Raw genomic sequence first — 11,184 nt, 5'->3', positions numbered from 1 at the left:
TGCACAATTCGTTGATTCTCTCTCTCTTTCTCTCTCTCTCTCTCTCTCTCGTCGACGAAACATCCTCACAATGTCTAGAAGAGAACACACACATATATTATTGTAAAAGTTAAAGGGCCATCTGAGGTGATTGCTCTTGTGATTTTTAAAGGATTCTGCCATTCTTTATATCCTGAAAAGTATGACTCCATATCGTGTCCCAAACCTAGTCCTAGAGTGTCACGACATAACTGAACTTGAATCCCCACAGCATGGAATGCCCCAATACCAATACGACAAGCATGAACTTGCTGTTTTGGAGAAATGTACTTTTGAAAATATTTTATTTCTCGTACACATGCATTATCAAAATGAAAAAGTGGAGATAACGAACAGTAGTCAAACTCGTAACTCTTATAAAAAATGCACAGTTAAGAATAGCGCAAAAACGGAATCCTAGACACATTCAAGGTGAGATCAGATGTCTAGAGGGAGAAGGCAGCCCTTGTTGACTGGTCACATCCGCCTGAAATCTTGATCAATTACACGGCGTAACCAGTAGTTGTGAATGACATTACAATTTTTAGAATATAACCTAGTTTAGAATATAACCTAGTTTGTCGACCAATCAGATTTCAAGAAGTTGTTCATTAAGTGGCTCACTTATTCATTAAGAATTCCCAACAGAGAGATATCACGTGACTGACTGTGATTGGCTATTTGAAAATAAATTTTATGACATTGTAAATGTTTCAGACAACTTTATTACATTGTCAAAAAAAAATTTAAAAAAAATTACAACAAAATGGCTTATTTAGACATCGATTAAATGAGAGAACAGTCTGACACCCCCCCCCCCCCCTCTTCTCTTAAAAAACATAAAAAAGAGGAAAAATTGTCACTATTTAAATTTCCAAATCCATCTTCTTTTCACCTTTAACTATGATGATTTTACCGACATTTTCTGGCACTTCTATTTTCAAGATTCCTGTCGAAGCCTGGATTCCAACTTGTTTCGAGGTTTCACAATTAACCGCGGGTGGGTTAATAATAGCACCTTTTTCCATGTTTGATTCGCACTTCACAGTAGTAGAAGTCGTAGTAGGAGTCGAAATAGGAGCCGGAGCTCCTAGAGTGTTACTTATGTCATTGAGAATCTTAAACTGCTCCCTCTGATAAGTATGTACGGCATTACTGCGATGACTACTACGACTTGTCACAGCTTTGTCGGAAAATCCTTCGTTGTAAAGTCGAGTACAACAGGTTACACGTCCCGAATGGTTCGAAATATTTCTTCCGGCAGTGTCAATACCTGCTTCTGCATAGAACCGTTTAAACATTTGAGACATCTGGTTGATCGGTATAGCATTAGCACCAAATTTTGGACCATATGAAGATACAGTTTCTAACGGCTTCCGGTAGAGGTGTCCTGTTCGAGGAATCAAAGATAGATACTTCTCGTAAATCTTTACAAGGCAGCGTGGATTTTCTGGATCATCATATTGAATGATAGGTTTTATCTCAATTTTTCGATGCTTTAAACCTCCTTGAACGTTTTTAGTCACACGCGGGGTGTATTTAACGTACTTACGATCGTTCTCATGGTCAAATCCAATTTCAAACTGCTCGGCAGCACAGCTTTTGTGTTGTTCCATCCCGCGAAATCCAAAAGTCTTACCATTGTAGAAAAATACGGCATTACTCAGTCCTGAAGTGGTATCGAGCGAAAACACACCGGTATCCCACATTTTGATTTCGTCTTTTACAGTGACCGGATCACAACGTTTCTTTTCAATCCCTATTCCTTGACTTGTTAAATACTTCATTCGGCCATCTAATGTTCTTCTCAGTTCGACAAAATCCAAGTCATTATCTTTGAAAAAATTAATAATCCTACCTGTACAATTGTTGCGCAAATATCTCTGTAATCCAGATAGAATCTGAGTAAGCGTATTAGGGGGGTAATTAGTCCCATCCTGTCTGCGAATTTCAACGACGAAACGCTGAAGCCAAAAATTCAAACTTTCATTACTCAACTGACATATGTCCTCCGGAATATTAGAGCCACCGGATTCTAAAGTTGTCTCTGGTCTTGTATTACGGTATCTAACCCATGCAGTCCATACACCATACGACCAGTGGTTGGCCTCCCGCGTTTTCTTTGGAATAGCCTGCTCTTGCTGTACTTTAATTTCATTTCCTGTCACAGGCGTTGCAAATCGATTATTTGCGGGCGGCTTAACTTCTTCTACAACGAGCTGTTGTGTAGGAATGTCCAACAACTGAGACAAAGTAATGTTTTCTTTCTCATCGCTGAGGAAATCTTCCAGACCAACACTGAATGTTCCGGCCATTGTAACGTACTTCTGATACACGTTATATGACGTCAAATTGCGCCTATCGTTCCCAGCCAATGAAAAACTATGTTACATTCTAAGCCAGTTAGAGTATATTAAGTGAAATCTTATTGGATAAGAAGGGGCTCGCTCACTAACGTTCGCTCCGCCCCTTCTTATCCATTAAGATTTCACTTAATATACTCTAACTTATACGTATGAAACACGTCAAACAGCATTTCAATCAATTACAGGTTGTCATTATGAAGAGCCCTAAGCCCAGGGTTAATAGTTTAATCCACAAAGCTTTAAAACCTTTGAATTCTTGTAAGATTTCGTGTTTTCTTGCTAATCTTGAAAATAATTTGTTTTAATGAATTGATATATTCTCGGGTATAACATTGCTAAGCTATTGTGGCTCCACCCTAAATTGCTTAGAAAGTGTAAGCAGTAATTTCGGTGTGTAAAATGTAAAGTCAACAAACCCGACATTAGCTGACGACATTGCATGCTTAAGTTCAAGTCCAACTAGCTTACAAAAAATGTTAAACGTTGCATTTAAGTATTCATGTTAATATGGCGCTTTTCTTTTAACGCTCAAAAGTCTAGCGTAGTTATATTTGGTAAGCAGGGCCGTAAATTACATGGAGGCGGAGGAGGCAGCTGCCTCCTCCAACTTTTGAGCCAAAAAAAATTAAAATTTAAAGTTCATTAGAATTTATGTTGTTTCCAATAACTAAGAACATGATACCTCCCTTAAAAAGCATTCCAAATCTTTCTTTTAGAATGAGTTAGTCAAGTAACATCTTAGAAGGCCCTAGAATCAAGGATTTTGCACGAAACGTGTTCAGTGTGCACAAAATGTGCTCAGCGTCTGGGGGCCGCCCAGGCCCCCAGACCCCCGCCTAATTTCCTGCCTCCTCCAAATTGAAGGTTAATTTACGGCCCTGGGTAAGGGTAGACCCCCAACACAGCAAACTTGGAAATTAGGTGATGATGAAATCTTGATCAGTGATAGTTACAAATATTTGGGTATTATTCAACATTCTCGATTCAAAACCATTGACCGGACAACGGACAGCTGCAACAAAGGCAGGAAGGCTTACTTTGCAATACGGAATGATTTGTCCCACAGCACAAACCCTTTAACTCTTGTTAAACTCTACCGGAAAATAGTATTACCTACCGTATTGTATGGATGTGAACTGTGGAACAATCTAAAGCAAACAGATTTCCAAATTTTAAACAAATTTCAACATTTTGTGACAAATGATATTCAAGGTATGAAAATTTCAACAAGATCGAATATGTGTGAGAGCATGATTGGATTACATCCCATCATTTCGGAAATAAACAAAAGAAAATTAGTATTTTTTGGAAAGCTGTGTAAACCTGACACTAACTCTCTGTCAAAGAACATTTTCTTATTTAGATTATATGACCTTTTGCATGGTGACATCAAACAATTTTCTGGATTTCTAAAAGATATATACGAAATTTTAATCAAATACAACTTACTACAATATTTACGATCATTTGCTGAAGTTGGTCAATTCCCTGGGAAAAAAGATTGGAAATATATAGCTAAACAGTCGATTCATCACCAACATACGGAGGAATGAAGAAATCGCATGGAAGCCGATCCAGACTTCCGAATATTTAAAATTTTCCACAACATAATCTCTCCTATTAAACTCTGGAAATTTGACTTTTCATTTGATGAAGTTCCACTCATTAGATTCCTAGCTAAACTCTGGACCATTCCACCCGTTTCTTTAGTCCAAACCTGCAGAGTGTGTCAGGAGACGTACGACAACCAGTATCAACATGCTGTGTTGGGGTGTCCATCCACAACTTGCATAAGAGATTCTTTCTTTGACAACCTAATTAATAATTTCTATGTCCATTTATATGTAGAGCTTTCGCAGCTCAGTGAAGATATTTATACCCGCACTTTCTAAAGAAAGTTCGGGTATATTGTTTTTATCCCGGTCCGTCCGTCCGTCCGTCCCGGTTGTTGTCACTAAAACTGTGTCCACATTTACAGTGCAATCCAAATGATATTCTAGGAGCTGAATAGCAAAGTCCTGTAGATGTGCAATAAGGTTTCAGAATTTTCATATTGGCCCCAGGGGGCAAATAGGGCCTGAAAAATGACGTTTTCTAACATAAAGCTTGTCACTTAAACTCCATCTACATCTGTAGGAGCAGTCACATGATATTCTAGGAGCTGAATAGTAATGTCCTGTAGATGTGCAATAAGGTTTTGGAATTTTCATGTTGGCCCCAGGGGGCAAATAGGGGACGAAAAATGACGTTTTCTATCACAAAGCTTGTCACTTAAACTCCATCTACATCTTTAGGAATAGTCACATGATATTCAAGGAGCTGAATAGTAATGTCCTGTAGATGTGCAATAAGGTTTTGGAATTTTCATATTGGCCCCAGGGGGCAAATAGGGGCCGAAAAATGACGTTTTCTATCATGAAGCTCCATCTACATCTTTAGGAGTAGTCACATGATATTCTAGGATTGTTGACCTTGAATGACCTTGAAAGTGGGTCAAGGTCAAAGGTCAAGATCACTTTCTCCTCCACAAGGTCTTAGGTGGTTGACCTTAAAAATGGGGTCAAGGTCAAAAGTCAAGGCCACTCTTCAAGATGTGGGTCTCCACAAGCGACACAACATTGAGTATGTACGTCATTCCAAAGGAAGTCTATATCCCCTTCCTTCACGGGATTCAGCATGATACCTGTCTACACCAAGTACTTGCGAGACACAGATAGATGACCGATACTCTACGCATAACTTGGAGAAACAGTCTCCATGGGAAACCTCTGTCAATGTCAAGGAGGATTGCATGAACCAACCAAGTGCAAATTTACATATCTGCCCAATGTTCAACATTAGGACACTGGTACTGATCTTTAAGCAATACACAAAATTGACACTCTACACAAACTGAACCCCCCTCTCCCCCCCCCCCAAAAAAATATTAAAACAAATACACATACACAGAAAGAGTTCAACATGTACATTTCACCTTCTGCAATATTGTAAAGCAATAAATGAATAAAAAAATAATTCAAAAAAAAAAAAAAAAAAAATTATAAATAAAATAAATGAACAAGCTAGACTTGCCTGATCAGGAATGATGCAATATCCTCTGTTCAGACTCTATACTCAGGAAACATTTTCTTTGTGCTTTTGCTCAGCCTCTTAAATCCAAGTGAACTCGCTGAAATGACATCCACGTCCACACATGTACACAAATCATCCAACGAGGAAATGCGCAGCTTCACCTCCTGTCGTCCGTTTACTGCATCCTCAAAAGTGAAAGTAGAAATCCCCGCCAACCAACTCTCTCACATGTCACTGTTTCGGATCCTATAAAAAGCCACTTTATCAATGTACAATGATCACCATCATGCATTCAAACACAAATAAACAACATTGATATCATTTAAACTCCATTATTTCTTCTCTTTGAATCATCTAGTATCTTAACCCTGGTCACATTACCTTTTCGTAAATATTTTTCTCACTGCAGGTTGCACCATGCACCACTCTATTAATTTTGCCTATATGTTCTTACCAAAATTACTAACCTTTGACCTGACCCTGCTTCCTTAAAGTAAACCTTTCAGAAGTTTTACTGTCACATCATATAGTACAGTTCTTAATGAGCATTTTCATACCAAAAAATACATACCCATCCAGCAAGGCGTGAGAGTTTGTTTACATCGAAGTCAAGCACGTGCAAAATCAGCTGGTCAAAAGCCAAATCACCCACCTCTACAACAAAAATTCAAAAAAATATTTAAATCCTTCTTTCATGGTTTTTACTCACAAAATTTCAAACACAATACTTGAATTTACATCTCACAAAAAATTGGAGAGCCTACCTCATAAGGAAAGTCCCATAAAACATGCAAAGTTCCAAGAATTATTTTCTTTCGGCCATGATTCGAGTGATGCAACCTGCAACGGCATATGACGATGGCTGATCATCAACTTTTATCACATTTGTTTGAGCATGTAATTCACTAAAAATTAAACTTGTAAAAAAAAACCCACTGAAGTAACTACGACGAGTTGCAGAAAACCTGGATACCAATAGCTACATTTTCGAGTTATTGCAGGATTCTATCTCTGTAATTTGAGCTTGTGAAGTAGATCTTGTACAGAAGCAGATGCAGGAATTTTTGAAGGGGGGGGGGGGGTAAGCACTTGATCTTTTAGATACTTTTCACAACGTCTATCCGCTATCTTTTTCTGATATCGCAAAGGAGAGAGAGAGGGGGGGGGGGTTACTCTCAGTAGGCTGGGGGTGGCCTAGGCCCCCAGAAGCTGTAGGGTAAATGGTGCAACTCCTGCATTCTGAACATTTCCTGGCATGCACTTCCTTTTTCACTTTCAAATTGTCTACTTCTTAAACAAAATTTTTTATGTTACATATACAAATGTACTTTTTAAGAATTCTTTTTAAAAGCGATACTTGCATCTGACGAAAATATCGTAAATATATTATGAGTGTGTCGTCTTATTTATCCTAGAATTAAATGATAATTATACTAGTGTTGATAAATTTGAATGAAGCAACTAGTAGTACATATACATGTAAGTATCTACCGTTCATATCATTTGGACTCAAAGTCTCGTTAAAATTGAATAATTCTTACGCCCTGGACCCCCCCCCCCCCTTCTGGATCCGCCCATGTCTTATGTGTTGTTTCTGCTAGGAACTTTCATTTGCGATTACAGTCACTTGCCCTTTAAAACCATCCCAATGCGAAGTAATATGAGACCCGTCGGTTTTATTGACAATGCAATTTTTTTCTTTTGAAATGGTAAAGAAGTTCTCTCTCTCTCTCTCTCTCTCTCTCTCTCTCTCTCTCTCTCTCTTATGGTAGGCAGTCGAAACGGTATGTAGTGAGATGTAAGTTTAAACGATGAATTATTCAGTCATGTTTTGAAGATTTGGTATATCGAGGTTTGGCTTTAAGTACGTACTTTGTTTTAATAGCGTTAGGCCTAGTTGTCAAATTACTGAGTCAACTTCTTCATCCCCTTTTGGAACTGAGGATGCAATAACGTAGCTAAATCACACTGTGGCTTCTTTGCTAGTTAAACATTATAGGATTCAGCAATATAAAAAGGGGGGTGTGCCAGAAATCAAAAAAAAAAAAATAATTAATCGCTAAAAATTAATATACGTGTATCATCCAGTGCTAGTTAATCTTTTATTTAACTTGTACATTAAAAATAATTGCCTACAAATGTTAGCAGTATCATATTTTAAAAGAAACAACTACAAAGATGTCCCACAGAAAGGGGGGGGGAGGGTGCCTATTCCCGGATTCCCCTCTGGATCCGCCATTTGGACGGAGAGTATATTTAAAGGCAAACACTTACGTGCGGGTATTACTGTCTCATGACAGCATCTAGTTTATATTTTATATTACTTGGAGGAGTAGAACCCACAATACTATTAGAGAAAGAGAGCAAAAAAGAATTTATTTGTCTTTGTGCAAAATTTGTGTGTGGAGCCACCGCGTGCTATAATAGAGCCTTGTCGCAAAATTTAGAGTACAACTAAAAGTATAATTATGTAAACATTTATCCATGTACATACGTTTTCTTTGTTATAATTTTCTATCTCTGTTCTTTATATATATATATATATATATATATATATATATATATATATATATATATTATCATTTGATTTTCTTTATGTATTCTAAATATATGTAAATGTTACAACATGAAATCTCCGCAAGGGGGAAATAAAGATTGAATGAATAGAAGTATAATCTACACTCTTTAGATTTGAATAAGCCGATATCAATTTACGAATCAGTACAACTGATACGTGTAGCAGTTAAAAAGAATTATCATTACGGCATGATGTTTAATTTATTAATACTATTAGGGTATTGACCAAGGCTATAAAATAATATGCTACAGATTTATTTACAAAATTCAACACGACACGCAATAAAGATCTTATGTGCGAAAATTGGCAATACAATGTCTCGATCGGCACGTGCTATCTAACGGACTTATCATCACACACCACCTAATTGGAGGGAGGTGTTGACATGGTACATGTAATCGATTCAATTAGACAGTTTGGCTTGTTTTCTTTATAATTTACACCTTGCTAAAATTGTCCGACACAGACCTTCCCTAAACAAAATTACCGTCCGGATTAACGGTACAATTTTCAATGCATTATAACGTTTTGTAGTAAAAAGTGACCGTCCGGATCCGGAACGCGAATTTCCGGATTAATGATGCAAAATAATGGATAAAAATTCCGTTCCCTAGAAAAATCGTCCGGAAGGTGAAGCGTCCGGATTAATGGCGTCCGGATTACCGAGGCTCCACTGTATATCCAGAACAAGCTCTTGCACATCGAATCAGTTGAGATATATAAACACCATATGCAGGTGATAATGGAGTATCGCTACACAAATATGGGAAGTTGACGATGGAGAAACTGAAACCATCCCGTTTGTCATACAGTTGAGTTGTCAGTTTGCCGTTAATGTCTACTTTCAATAAAATATCTAAGTATGAAGCAGAAGTGGACGACTCTGTGGTGTCCTTTATTTCGAGCTCACAGGGATATATCAAATCGACATATGAATGAAAGCTATCATTGTTAATAGACAAAACGTCATCGATATATCTAAAAGTCGAACTGAAGGTCACAGCGAGATATTTTTTCTTCTCACGTAGAAGTTTTTGAATAAATTCTGCTTCATATGAATATAAAAACAGGTCAGCTAACAAAGGAGCACAATTCGTGCCCATGGGAATTCCAACAGACTGTTGGAAGACCTGATCACCAAAGACCACGAAGATATTGTCAATGAGGAACTCTAGCATATTTTTTATTTCAACTTCAGAGTACTTGTGCGTGGAATCAGAGTGGTGTTTAACAAAGTAAGTTTTTGAATGACTGATCCTAGATATGAATATTTCCGTTTTCCGTTTTTGTTGAAGAAGCAACTGTCTATGATGTCAAAAAGTCTAGTCTTTAATTTATCGTGAGGAATGGTCGTGTATAGTGTTGAAAAGTCATAGGATTTAATGCTATTGATTTGGGAAAAATTCTGTGATTTCAAGTTTACTGAAAGTTTTTTAGAATTTTTCTTAGAATCCACATTTGATTAACACCACTTCTGGCATATGTAGTCGCACAGTAAGTTTGAAGTTTCTCCTTCACAGCTGTTAACATTTTCGAGAAGAGCAAAGATAGGGGCTTGGTAGAGCACTTACTGGATCCAGCGATGTATCTTTGTTTGTAAGGGTTTTTATGTAGTTTAGGAATCCAGTATAGGTACGGTAACTCATATTCTTTCGACCCATTGACTGGAATATTAAATGTGTCTAAAACTGAAGCATGGTTTTGAAGAATTTCATCTTTTACTGTGACCCTCTAAACAAGTGCACCGTCTGCTGCCAGTGCTGTTTCAGGGAATGAATGTTTCCGAGACATGTCATAAGTTCGCCATCTAGCTGACAACTTCAGCAAATTTTATAGTTGTAAATCACATGTGTTTGTTTGTTACTGAATCCTAAATCATTTTGAAATGAAAGCTTGTTAATATCTTGATCACAGTGGATTCTGACCGAAATTTGAGAATGATCCATAATATACTGAAAATTCCACAAAAATTGCCGAAATAAACAGTTTTATTTAGTAGTAAATGGAGAAATCTGCATACAATAACCATGAAAGGTGAATATAACGAACAGTGATCAATCTCATAACTCCTATAAGCAATACAAAATAGAGAGTTGGGCAAACACGGACCCCTGGATATACCAGAGGTAGGATCAGGTGCCTAGGTCATATAAAAAGATCTCAAGAATATCTGATCCGCGTTTGCCCAACTCTCTATTTTGTATTGCTTATAGGAGTTATAAGATTGATCACTGTTCGTTATCTTCGCCTTTCATAACCCCAACCTATTTTTTGCCATTTTTTGAAATACATATAGGTGATACGTTGACAAATTATGCAATGTTTTCACAGAGCTACCTAGTGAAAAGTAATTCATAGCTTTGTACATGTATTTCTTCTTTTATGAATGTAGTTATTTACGATTTATTCCCAACAATAATCATTTATTTATTATTAATATTTTGATGATGTAAGTTATGCATAATTGATTTCTGTTGATAACCATATGTTGTCAAGGTATGCATACATTATGTTGGCGAACAGCAATTAATCTCATGATTTCTATAAAGAATACAAAACCAAAAGGAGGGCAAATACAGGCGCCTGGACACACCAGAGATGGGGGTCATGTGCGTAGGAGGAACAAGCACCCCCAGTTGACCGGTCACTCCCACTGTGAACCTTATATCTTGATTAGGTAAATGGAGTAATCCATAGTCAAAGTTCGTATGTAAAGAACGGTGTAATGAATAACGTAACATTCATTTCCAATCTGAAAAAGATAATAATATCATGGGAGATGCTTCTTGCGAATTAAGGCGAACATTCACCTGACAATATATACCCAAGGAGCACGAACCTTTTTCAAAACATTTTTTTAATGGTTTATTGGGGGTTTGATAAAACATTTTTTCAAAACGTTCTAAAAATGTTTTTAAAACATTTCGTCTTTTTGTAAATTGTGTTAAAAACGTGTAAAAAGCATTTTTATTTTTATTCTTGAAAAGGTTTTCTAATCTGTTTAATGAATTGTTTCAGAAATGTTTTTTAAGCGTTTCATTAAACAGTTTTTCAGTCCCTGATTAAAACGTTTTTTTCAAACGTTTTAAGAATGTTATGTTGACATTTCTGATAATCATTTTAGAAAATGTTGATATGACATTTTCTTAA

The sequence above is a fragment of the Ostrea edulis genome, chromosome 2 (assembly GCF_947568905.1).
Source record: "Ostrea edulis chromosome 2, xbOstEdul1.1, whole genome shotgun sequence".
Taxonomy (NCBI): domain Eukaryota; kingdom Metazoa; phylum Mollusca; class Bivalvia; order Ostreida; family Ostreidae; genus Ostrea; species Ostrea edulis.
Note: the sequence above shows the minus strand (reverse complement) of the source record.